This window comes from Triturus cristatus, chromosome 7, assembly GCF_964204655.1.
Source record: "Triturus cristatus chromosome 7, aTriCri1.1, whole genome shotgun sequence".
Taxonomy (NCBI): Eukaryota; Metazoa; Chordata; class Amphibia; order Caudata; family Salamandridae; genus Triturus; species Triturus cristatus.
The window spans coordinates 277452366-277462964 of record NC_140590.1 but is presented as its reverse complement, the minus strand read 5'-3'; positions in this window follow the sequence as shown (position 1 = coordinate 277462964).

The window sequence follows — 10599 nt, the reverse complement described above, 5'->3', positions numbered from 1 at the left end:
TACTGAACGCGGAGCCCAAAATTCTCGCCAAGGTCCTGGCCAATCGACTGGTCGGCGTGGTGGGCGAACTGGTTCACCAGGATCAGTCCGGCTTTATTCCCCATCGTAACACGGCCCTTAACTTGTGGCGTTTGCATGGGGTGCTCGCACGTGTTCAGTACATCCGGGAGCCGGCCATTTTGGCGTCCTTGGACGCCACTATGGCGTTTGACACGCTTGAATGGCCATACATCTGGGCGATGCTTGCGAAGTTTGGCTTTGGCGCTGGGTTCATCAGTTGGGTCAAATTGCTGTATTCGGGCCCATTGGCGCAGGTGGTGGTGAACGGTAGAGTATCGGCTCCGTTCGAGCTGGGCCGGGGCACGCGGCAGGGCTGCCCCTTATCGCCGCTCCTTTTTGCGCTTGCCTTGGAGCCCCTGGCGGAGTGGCTGCGGTGGGAGCCTTCCATCCGTGGTCTCCGTTGGACCCCCGAGTATGAGGACCGCGTATCCCTATACGCTGATGACATCCTTCTGTACCTAGCTTCCCCACGAAAATCACTGATAGTACTGGTTGATGTTTTGCATTCATTTGGTCGTAACTCCGGCCTTGTCATCAACTGGGCTAAATCGTGTGTGTATGTTCTCTCTGGGGAGGCTCCTATTCTCCCGCGGGGCTGCCCGATCCAGATCGCCCCGCAGGGATTTCGGTACCTGGGTGTCTTCATTACTCTGGACCCGGAGGCCCGGTATGATCGGAACTTGCTTCACCCCTCCTGCGCCTGAAGGAAGATGTCACGCGCTGGCGGCGCTTGCCGCTTTCGCCGCTCGGCCGGGCGGCATTGTTCAAGATGATGTCTCTGCCGCGTTTCCTGTACGCCTTGCAGAACACCATGGACCTCGTCCCAGCGCGCTACTTCCGTGAGGTGGAGAGTTTGCAGCGCCGCCTGTTCTGGGACGGGAGGCCGCGTATCGCGCTGGCGAAGCTGACGCTCCCATGGTATGACGGAGGGATCGCCCTCCCGGATATCAAACGGTACTATTGGGCCTCCCAGCTGGCTGCGATTAATCACGGCCTGTACGGGCCCGCCTTAAACCCGGCATTCGAAATGGATAAGATGCTACTGCCGGGTGGGGACTATAATCGAGTGCTCTACTCTAGCGCGCCCGACGCTCGGCTGACCGGCCCCACGCGTGTCATGGTGCGAGTGTGGCACGCGGCCAATGTGGTGATGGGGTGGAAGGACCGTCTGACCCGGGCATCGCCACTATACGCGTCCGAGCAGTTGGGCTCCCTGTGGACCTCGAAGGGCTTCGAGAAGTGGGACATGATAGGCATCAGCAAAGTGGGGGATCTCTGGACAAGGGGAGGATTTAAAACGTTCGAGATGCTGCAGACGGAATTCCAGTTGCATGACAGAGAGTACTTTCGGTATTTGCAGATCCGTCATGCACTGGGCTCCGTCTTCCCGGACGTTGCATCCATCCCGGAGTATTCCCCCCTGGAGGATAGAGTGCTGGATGGACACGTTCCGGACAGCACTATCTCACTGATCTACAAAAAACTGATCAATGACCGCTCTGGATTGCTGATTGCCCTTCGTGAGGCTTGGGTTGCCGATGGACTGGAGCTGGACGACGAGGACTGGACCTCTGCGGTGGCCTCCCCGAAAGAGGTGGCCATACCGGCCCGCCTTCGCTTCGTCCAGCTCAAGATACTCCACAGAGTCTACATGACGGGGCCAAGGCTCCTGCGTATGGGTTATGCTGTGGACGGGTTGTGTAAGCGTGGGTGTGGCGCTTTGGGGACCTTTCTACATATACTGTGGGAATGCCCGGAGGTGGAGCGATTCTGGCGTGGTGTGCATGAGGTCCTGCGTGTGGTTACGCATGTGGTGCTGCTACCCGAAGCGAGGAGATGCCTGTTGAACTTGTGGGAACCTGCCGACTACTCGGCGCCACAGACGTGGTGGGTGACTCTGGGATATATGGTGGCCAAGCGTGATATTGCTCAACTGTGGGGATCCCAGAGGTCCCCGACTGTCTCGGCCTGGAAGGAACATATGGATTGGTGCATGTTTCGGGAAAAGGTGGTGTATGTGGCGAGAGGTAAGCCTGGGACATGGGTGAAAGTATGGGGCCCCTGGAACGCCTACCGCGGGGGAATTTGTGCTCCGCCGTTATTGCCCGATCCGTCGCCTGCCCCATCCCCTTAGCCGACCCATCTTCCTGGTTCCGGGCATTGAGTTTACCCAGCCCTAGTCCTGATCTCTTCCCCTTCTTGATACTCCTATGGACTGGTAGGGTCCCCCTCTCAGGGGAGCACATGCTGCTATTTCGGATTGTGGATTGCCTTGTGGGTTTGTTTTTTCTGGTTGTTGGTACAGTGGGGTCCGGATGGTGTGGCTATCAACGCTGCTAACTCCTGTGCATTTCCTCAGCCGCAACGCACGCTCTACAATGTGTATCATATGCTCCTTTTGTCTACTAGCGGCCGGCCGGAAGGTTGTAGGCCCATCTTTGTATATTTTTTGAGTTTTGTAATAAACGGTTTCAAAAAAAAAAAGAATCTCCCTTGTGGCCAAGGGTGTGGCCACCCTGTGCAAACAGGCACCATCAAGCAACCTGCCGTTTGCTTTGCCCAACGTTCTACGAGGAACCGACTGCAGAGCCTGACCAGCGCCTTGACTTCCAGACTTCTCCGACCCTGATCCACATCCACAGCCGAGCTGAGATCCGTGGAGGCGGCGAGAGAAGTGGGACTGGCTACCTGGGAAAATTGTCTAGTAGCTTCCAGCGCAGCTTCTGAGGCATCCTTGAAGTTGTACTCCGGGGATTGAGAAGCCCCAACCCCGAGCACCATCTGCACCGAAGATCAGCCCTCCACACTCCACGAGTTCTGCGTGGGGCCCTTCTGCATTTTCCTGCTCGATGCGTCTGTCCGGTTGCTGGCCCGTTGGCTAGTAGCCTCTGTAACGACGAACCTTTAACTTTCCACTGCTGGTTTGGTTCACCCAGACTGGCCCTTGCTTCCCTGTGAAAGAGAAGCACCCCAGACCTTCCTGGTCTGCACCTGAAGCGAATTTCCCTTTCCGCGTGGGTTGCCTTTGCCAAGGCTTGTTGACTCCAATCAGATCCTTCGTGGGACAGCTCGTATCCTGGTTCTGGTCGTACTCGACGCCTCCTGGTCCACGCAGCTGCAGAGACAAGCTTCACGACATCACCTGTGTTCTGCACGACATCGCCTGGTTCCTTCCTGGTTCCACACGGTCACTGGCTAGTGACCCAGACTTTGTCCCCTCTGCTTGCAGGTTTTCTTCTTTCAAGATCCATCCTTGGATCCACCGGACATCTTCCTCCTGGCCGCCTGCCAGCATCTGTTCTTCAGGCATCCATAGGATCCAGCGTCGACACCTGACACATCTTCACACCTATGCACCCGTCTCCTCTGGGTGAGGTAACGCGAGTACTCCGGTGCTCCAGTGGATATTGACTATCCAAGTGTCTAAGTCTTAAGCAGCTTCCTCCTAGCTCCTTCGGAAGTGTCCTTATTCTCCCTATTTCTATCTGTTACATTCCCATTGACTTTAATGTAACCCGCGTGTGTGTTTCCACACTGCACACGCTTCCCGTGGGCCTCCCACTTCCTAACTCTTGGTAGGGTAGTGTAGCCCCAGCGATTCCCTAGGCCCTAGGCCTACTCCCTGTTTGTGACGTGGTACTTATACCACTTTCTTAGTATATGGTTTGCGTGGCCCCTGGGCCTAACTGTATTTTCCTGTGTAACTTAACGTATGCTACTTAAGAAATTGTTTGTACTTAGACCTCTGACCTCATAAAGAGTGCTGAGGGTATATGCTAGAATAAATACATTCTAACTTTATATATACTTGGTGTGGTGTCCTTTCATTTGGTATTCAAGGGACTATAATGGTATAACAGCTGGCTTCACATGCCATACAGAGTTTAGCCTAGGACTGCTCTTGTCCATGCTACCACTAGGATAGCTGGTCTATAAGGTTGACTTTACAACCAATCACCATAAGGGTTGTTTGGACTGATACAAGGTGTACACAAGAACTAGTGACATCATATATCAGGCCAACTTCTCACATTGGTGAGCAGCGGTTGGGATCTGAGCTTGCTGTTGTGATACCATTATAATCTTGAGATATCAAATTGAAAATCACATTAGGTACTGCAAGGTACATATAAAACAAAATCTTGGAATACTTAAGTTCTACTGAACTTAGTAGTTGTAGGTTGAAGGGCCTAGCACACCCTGACTACAACCACTAGAGAGGTTTTAGTAGATACAACTAGTGCAGGTAGGTGCACACACCACACCCTCACTAGATCATGTCTCTGAGAGGAGATCAAGATGATTCTCTCTCAGGAGAGGGATATCCTAGAAAAATACCCTCCAGATGTGATACCCTAACTTTTCAGGAGATGAGACAATTGTGTACCTCCAAAAAGTTAAAACAGGGTTCAAACCCTACCCTCATTTATCTAGTGGAACTCTCAGAAGAGTATGATGCTCAGAGAGCCTCCCAAGATGGTACCTTAGGTACAAGTGAGGGTCTGCCCTCTGCAGAAGACTCCCCTCACCATACTGATCAAGATGAGTCAGAAGGGACTTCAGGAGATGAGGTAGACAGCCAGGTCCAAGTTAGGAGACTTAGCCAGGCTAACCTAAGCCTACATGGGAGTCAGAATGGGGTCCCCCCATTCAGACCCTCAGGTGGACTTAACCAGAGAGGTAGGAGAGGAAGATCCCCTTCAAGGGAATCTATCCACTCCCATGTCTCTAATAGCTCCAATACCTCTTCTCATAGGGGAATGACTTCTCCACAGAGGAAAGAGCATCAGGCCAGAATGAGGGAAGCCAATCTGAGGATTGAAAGGGAAGAACTTGCCCTTGCCAAAGAGAAGCTTGCTCTGGCCAGAGAGCAAAAGTTAAGTGGGTTAGATCCCACTGGTGGCAGCACTATCCCTAAGGATAGAGACAGGACCTATGATAATAGAAACCTGAGCAAGATTGTCCCTCCCTACAAGTGTGGGGATGACATCCACAAATGGATAACTGCTTTGGAGAGGGCTTGCAAAGTACAGCAGGTACCCCAAAGTCAGTGGGCAGCTATCTTGTGTCTCTCCTGCTCTGAGAAAGGTAGAGACAAGCTCCTCACAGTTAGTGATGAGGATGCTGACAATTTTCACTGTCCAGAAGAGTGCTCTGATTGATGGGTTTGGCCTAACCACTGAACAATACAGGTTGTTGTTCAGGGATACCCAGAAGACACAGACTCAGGACTGGACTGACTTTGTAGATTGTGCCACTAAGGCTTTGGAAGGCTGGCTATTGGGTAGTAAGGTTAAGGACTATACAGGATTGTATAATTTGATCATGAGAGAACAAATCCTTAACAACTGTCAAAACCAGCTACTGCATCAACACTTGATTGACTCTGACCTAACTTCTCCCCAGGAATTGGGAAAGAAGGCAGATAGGTGGGTCAGGGCTAGAGTTAAGCAGAAATCCCAGAACCAGGGCGATGATCAGAAAAAGGCAGACCAGAAGGGTAATGAGCAGAAAGCAAAAGACCAGAAGTCTTCACCAGGCCCCCAAAAGGCTCAGGGGGAGGGTGGTCCCAAAAAGGATAAAAAGAAAGATGGCCAAAAGAAACCTTGGTGTAACTATTGTAAGTCCAATTCCCATTGGTATAGTGAATGCACCAAAAAGGACAAGCCCCCAACCACCATTGCCCCTAAGGCAACTGTACCCCCTAGTCCAGCTGTAAGTGGTGGTTCCCAGCAAAAGGGTGTAATAGGGTTAACCCTGGGAACTGAAGTGGATTCTGGCCTAGTCGAATACCAACTCAGGCTGTTCTGATCTGTGATGGGGACATAGCTTTGTCCTCTACTGTGAGCCCCAGTAACCTGGGCAAGTATAGACAGACACCTTTAATCAACCATAGAATGGCTCAGGCCTACAGGGACACAGGTGCTAGTGTCACAATGGTGACACCTGCCTTTGTGGACCCTGGACAGATCATGCTAGGTGAAAATTACCTAGTGACCAACGCTAGCAATGCCACTACCTCCCATAGTGTGGCAATTGTTAACTTCTCCTGGGGAGGGGTAACTGGCTTCAAGAAAGTTGTGGTAAGTTCAGACCTTCCTGTAGAGTGTCTGTTGGGAAATGACCTTGAAACTTCAGTGTGGGCTGAAGTGGAGTATAGGACCCATGCAGAAATGCTGGGAATAGATGCACATGTCCTTGCTGTGACTAGGTCACAGGCCAAAAAGTGCCAACCTGAACAAGTGCTGGATCCTGGGACAATGGACCAGACACAACCCAAGAGCAAGAGCAGTAGGGTTAAGGCTGTGCTTTCCCCCCTGCCTCAGGTAGAGAATCAGCCCTCACAGGAGAATGATTCTGAGAGCTCTGATGAACTGTCCTAGAAGAACTGGAACCTTACCAGGTTGAGTTTCTTGGGACAGGGGGACCTTCAAGGGCAGATCTGAGGCAGGCACAATTAGACTGTCCTTCTCTTGAACCCCTCAGACAGCAGGCTGCTGCTGAGGCTGCAGGGAATGCTCAAGGTACCCATAGAGTGTATTGGGATGAAGGGCTGCTGTACTCAGAGGCTAGAGACCCCAAGCCTGGTGCGTCCAGGAGGTTGGTCATACCATTGAGTTTCAGAGGCTTCCTTCTTACCTTGGCCCATGATATTCCTCTTGCAGGACACTTAGGCCAGAATAAGACATGGGACAGACTTGTCCCTCACTTTCACTGGCCTCATATGTCAGACGATACCAAGGAGTTTTGTCGCTGCTGTGTCACCTGCCAAGCCAGTGGCAAATCAGGTGGCACCACAAAGGCCCCCCTAATACCACTACCAGTGGTAGGAGTTCCCTTTGAGAGAGTGGGGATAGACATTGTAGGACCAATGGACCCCCAAACAGCACCTGGGCACAGATTCATACTGGTGATAGTGGACCATGCCACCAGGTATCCAGAAGCTATACCCCTGAGGATCACAACAGCACCTGTTGTGGCAAGGGCCCTACTTGGAGTATTCTCCAGAGTGGGGTTTCCAAAGGAGGTTGTCTCTGATAGAGGTGCCAACTTCATGTCAGGATATTTGACTGCTATGTGGAAGGAGTGTGGTGTTAACTACAAATTCACTACACCCTATCACCCACAATGCAATGGGCTTGTTGAAAGGTTCAACAAGACCCTAAAAGGGATGATAAAAGGTTTACCAGACAAGCTTAGGCGAAGATGGGACATCCTTTTACCCTGCCTTCTGTTTGCTTACAGAGAGGTCCCACAAAAGGGGGTTGGCTACAGCCCTTTTGAACTTTTGTTTGGGCATCCTGTAAGGGGACCCCTATGTCTAGTAAGGGAAGGATGGGAGAGACCTCTCAGACAACCCAAGCTTGATATAGTGGATTATGTATTTGGCCTCCGCTCAAGGATGGCAGAGTATATGAAGAAGGCTTCTAAAAACCTTGAGGCAAGCCAAGAACTCCAAAAAGCTTGGCATGACCAAAAGGCTGTGCTGACTGTGTACCAGCCAGGACAGAACGTGTGGGTGTTGGAGCCAGTGGCCCCAGCAGCACTCCAAGACAAATGGTCTGGACCCCACACTATTGTTGAACAGAAGGGAGAAGTCACCTACTTGGTGGACCTTGGGACTCCCAGTAACCCCCACAGGGTGCTTCATGTCAACAGATTGAAGGCATATGTTGACAGGGCAGACATGGGCTTACTCATGGCTACAGATGAGGGGCAGGAGGAAGAGAGTGACCCTCTCCCAGACCTACTGACTCAGAACCCTGATGATGGTTCAGTTGATGGTGTGGTCTTTTCTGACAGCCTCACTAACCATCAGCAACAGGACTGCAGACAAGTTCTGCAGGCCTATAGACATATGTTCTCACTGACCCCAAGTCAGACAAACTGGTGCACCTATGAGGTGGACACTGGTGACAGTCTGCCTGTGAAGAGTAAAATCTACAGGCAACCTGACCATGTCAGGGACTGCATAAATATTGAGGTACAAAAGATGTTGGAGCTGGGAGTCATTGAACCTTCAGAGAGCCCTTGGGCTAGTCCTGTAGTTCTTGTGACAAAACCTCACACCCAAGATGGTAAGAGAGAGATGAGGTTTTGCGTGGACTACAGAGGTCTCAATGCTGTCACTAGGACAGATGCCCACCCAATACCTAGGGCAGATGAGCTCATTGACAGATTGGCAGCTGCCAAGTTTCTGAGTACATTTGACCTGACAGCAGGCTACTGGCAAATCAGGCTAGCTGAGAGTGCAAAGGCCAAAACTGCTTTCTCAACCCCAGGAGGACATTATCAATTTGTGGTAATGCCCTTTGGCTTGAAGAATGCAGCTGCCACTTTCCAAAGGTTGGTGAATCAAGTCCTTACAGGCCTGGATGACTACTGTGCAGCTTATCTTGATGATATTGCTGTCTTTAGCTCCACCTGGGAGGATCACCTGGTCCACCTGAGGAATGTTTTAGAGGCCCTGCAAAAGGCAGGCCTCACTATCAAGGCCACTAAGTGCCAGATAGGGCAGAGCAAGGTTGTGTACCTGGGCCACCTAGTAGGTGGGGGTCAGGTTCAACCACTGGAGAGCAAGATCCAGACCATAAAGGACTGGACTCCTCCAATTACCCAGACACAGGTCAGAGCTTTCTTGGGCGTGTCTGGGTACTACAGAAAGTTTGTTAAGAATTATTGGCCCATTGTGACACCACTTAATGACTTGACCTCAAAGAAAATGCCAAAGAAAGTTCAGTGGACAGTAAGCTGTCAAAAGGCATTTGATGGCCTGAAGCAGGCCATGTGCACTGTACCTATTCTGAAATGTCCAGATTATTCCAAAGAATTCATTGTCCAAACAGATGCTTCTGAGTTGGGTGTGGGAGCTGTTCTTTCACAACTGAATATAGATGGTCAAGACCAGCCCATTGCTTTTATTAGTAGAAGGCTGGCCCCTAGAGAGAAACGTTGGTCAGCTATTGAGAGGGAGGCCTTTGCTGTTGTCTGGGCCCTGAAGAAGCTGGGGCCATACCTGTTTGGCACTCACTTCAAGATTCAGACAGACCATAAGACCCTCTTGTGGCTAAATCAGATGAAGGGTGAAAATCCCAAACTTCTTAGGTCGTCCATTTCCCTACAGGGGATGGACTTCACAGTGGAACATAGACCTGGGACTGACCATGCCAATGCAGATGGACTCTCCAGATATTTCCACTTAGAACATGAAGACTCAACTGGTCAAGGTTAGTTTAATGTCCCTAAATTTGGGGGGGGGGGGTTGTGTAGGAGAGTTGGGTCTGCTTCCTATGATCACCCCCACTTTTTGCTTTTGCTTTACTGGTTTTTGACTTAGATGTGGCTGTGGGCCTGCTAATCAGACCCACAGCCCAGCTGTTCTCTCTCTAAATTCCTACTATGTACTTTAGGTGCATAACCCAATTGGTAAGGATCACCTTATTGGACCCTGTACAGTGTACCTTAGGTACCCAGGGCATAGGTGTACCCTAGGCCTACCAGGGCCTGCAGCATGTATTATGCCACCCCTGGCTGGCCTTCCATCGTGACACAACTGGCTGATCACTCAGCTGGGGCAAGGTCGTGTAATCACCCCTTGCTTAGGTATAGTATCCCTATACCTACCTCATATATAGACACATGGGTAACCTGTCAGCCACTCCTATAGCAGGCCTTAACCATCCTGGAGGCAGAGTGCTTGGTAACATGTGACATGGTGCTCTAGCATGAGCTGAGCCTGTCTGCAGCTTTCGGAACCATGTCCTTATAGCTGTTCTATGATATCGCCTACCATATACTCTTAAAGTGCCTTATAATCCTCGCGGTTATGGTAACTATGGTTTGGCTTTATCAAAACATGTCGTGTAAGGTGTCTAACACTTTGGAATACTACCCCCACACCATTTCTGGCAGTGAGGATAGTATTTCCTCCTTCTAGAGGGGGAAGACTTGTTGAAATCCTACTACCCGGTTAAAGTTAACCAGAGCCCCAGCGTCACAAAATGGACGCTGCTGCCACAGACACAAGTCTGACCTCCTGCTGCTGGGAGTCCCTCCAGCGAGGGAGGCTTGGACAATAGGTTTCCTGCCTTGGGAGGTGCTAGCACCACCCCAGACAGGACTTAGTGTATTGGGGCAGGGAGCGATGAAAGAAAAGAGACACTGCCTGGGGCACACAAGGTGTCCCATGCATAGCCCGGTTCAAACCGGTGCTGGGGCACTCCAGCCTCAGTCCTGGCGTGAAACTGGACAAAGGGAAGGGGGTGTAAGCACTCCTCTCCCTGGTCCCACCCATAGGAGGGACCTAGCAGGTAATCCAGCCCCCCAGATTAGTATAAGAGTGGGAGCTGAGTCCCTAGGACTTTGGATTATCCTGAATTGAAACAAGACTCGAAACTCTGGACCTTCGACATTCGACGACAAGAAGAAGACTGAAGAATCTCCCTTGTGGCCAAGGAGTGGCCACCCTGTGCAAACAGGCACCATCAAGCAACCTGCTGTTTGCTTTGCCCAACGTTCTACGAGGAACCGACTGCAGAG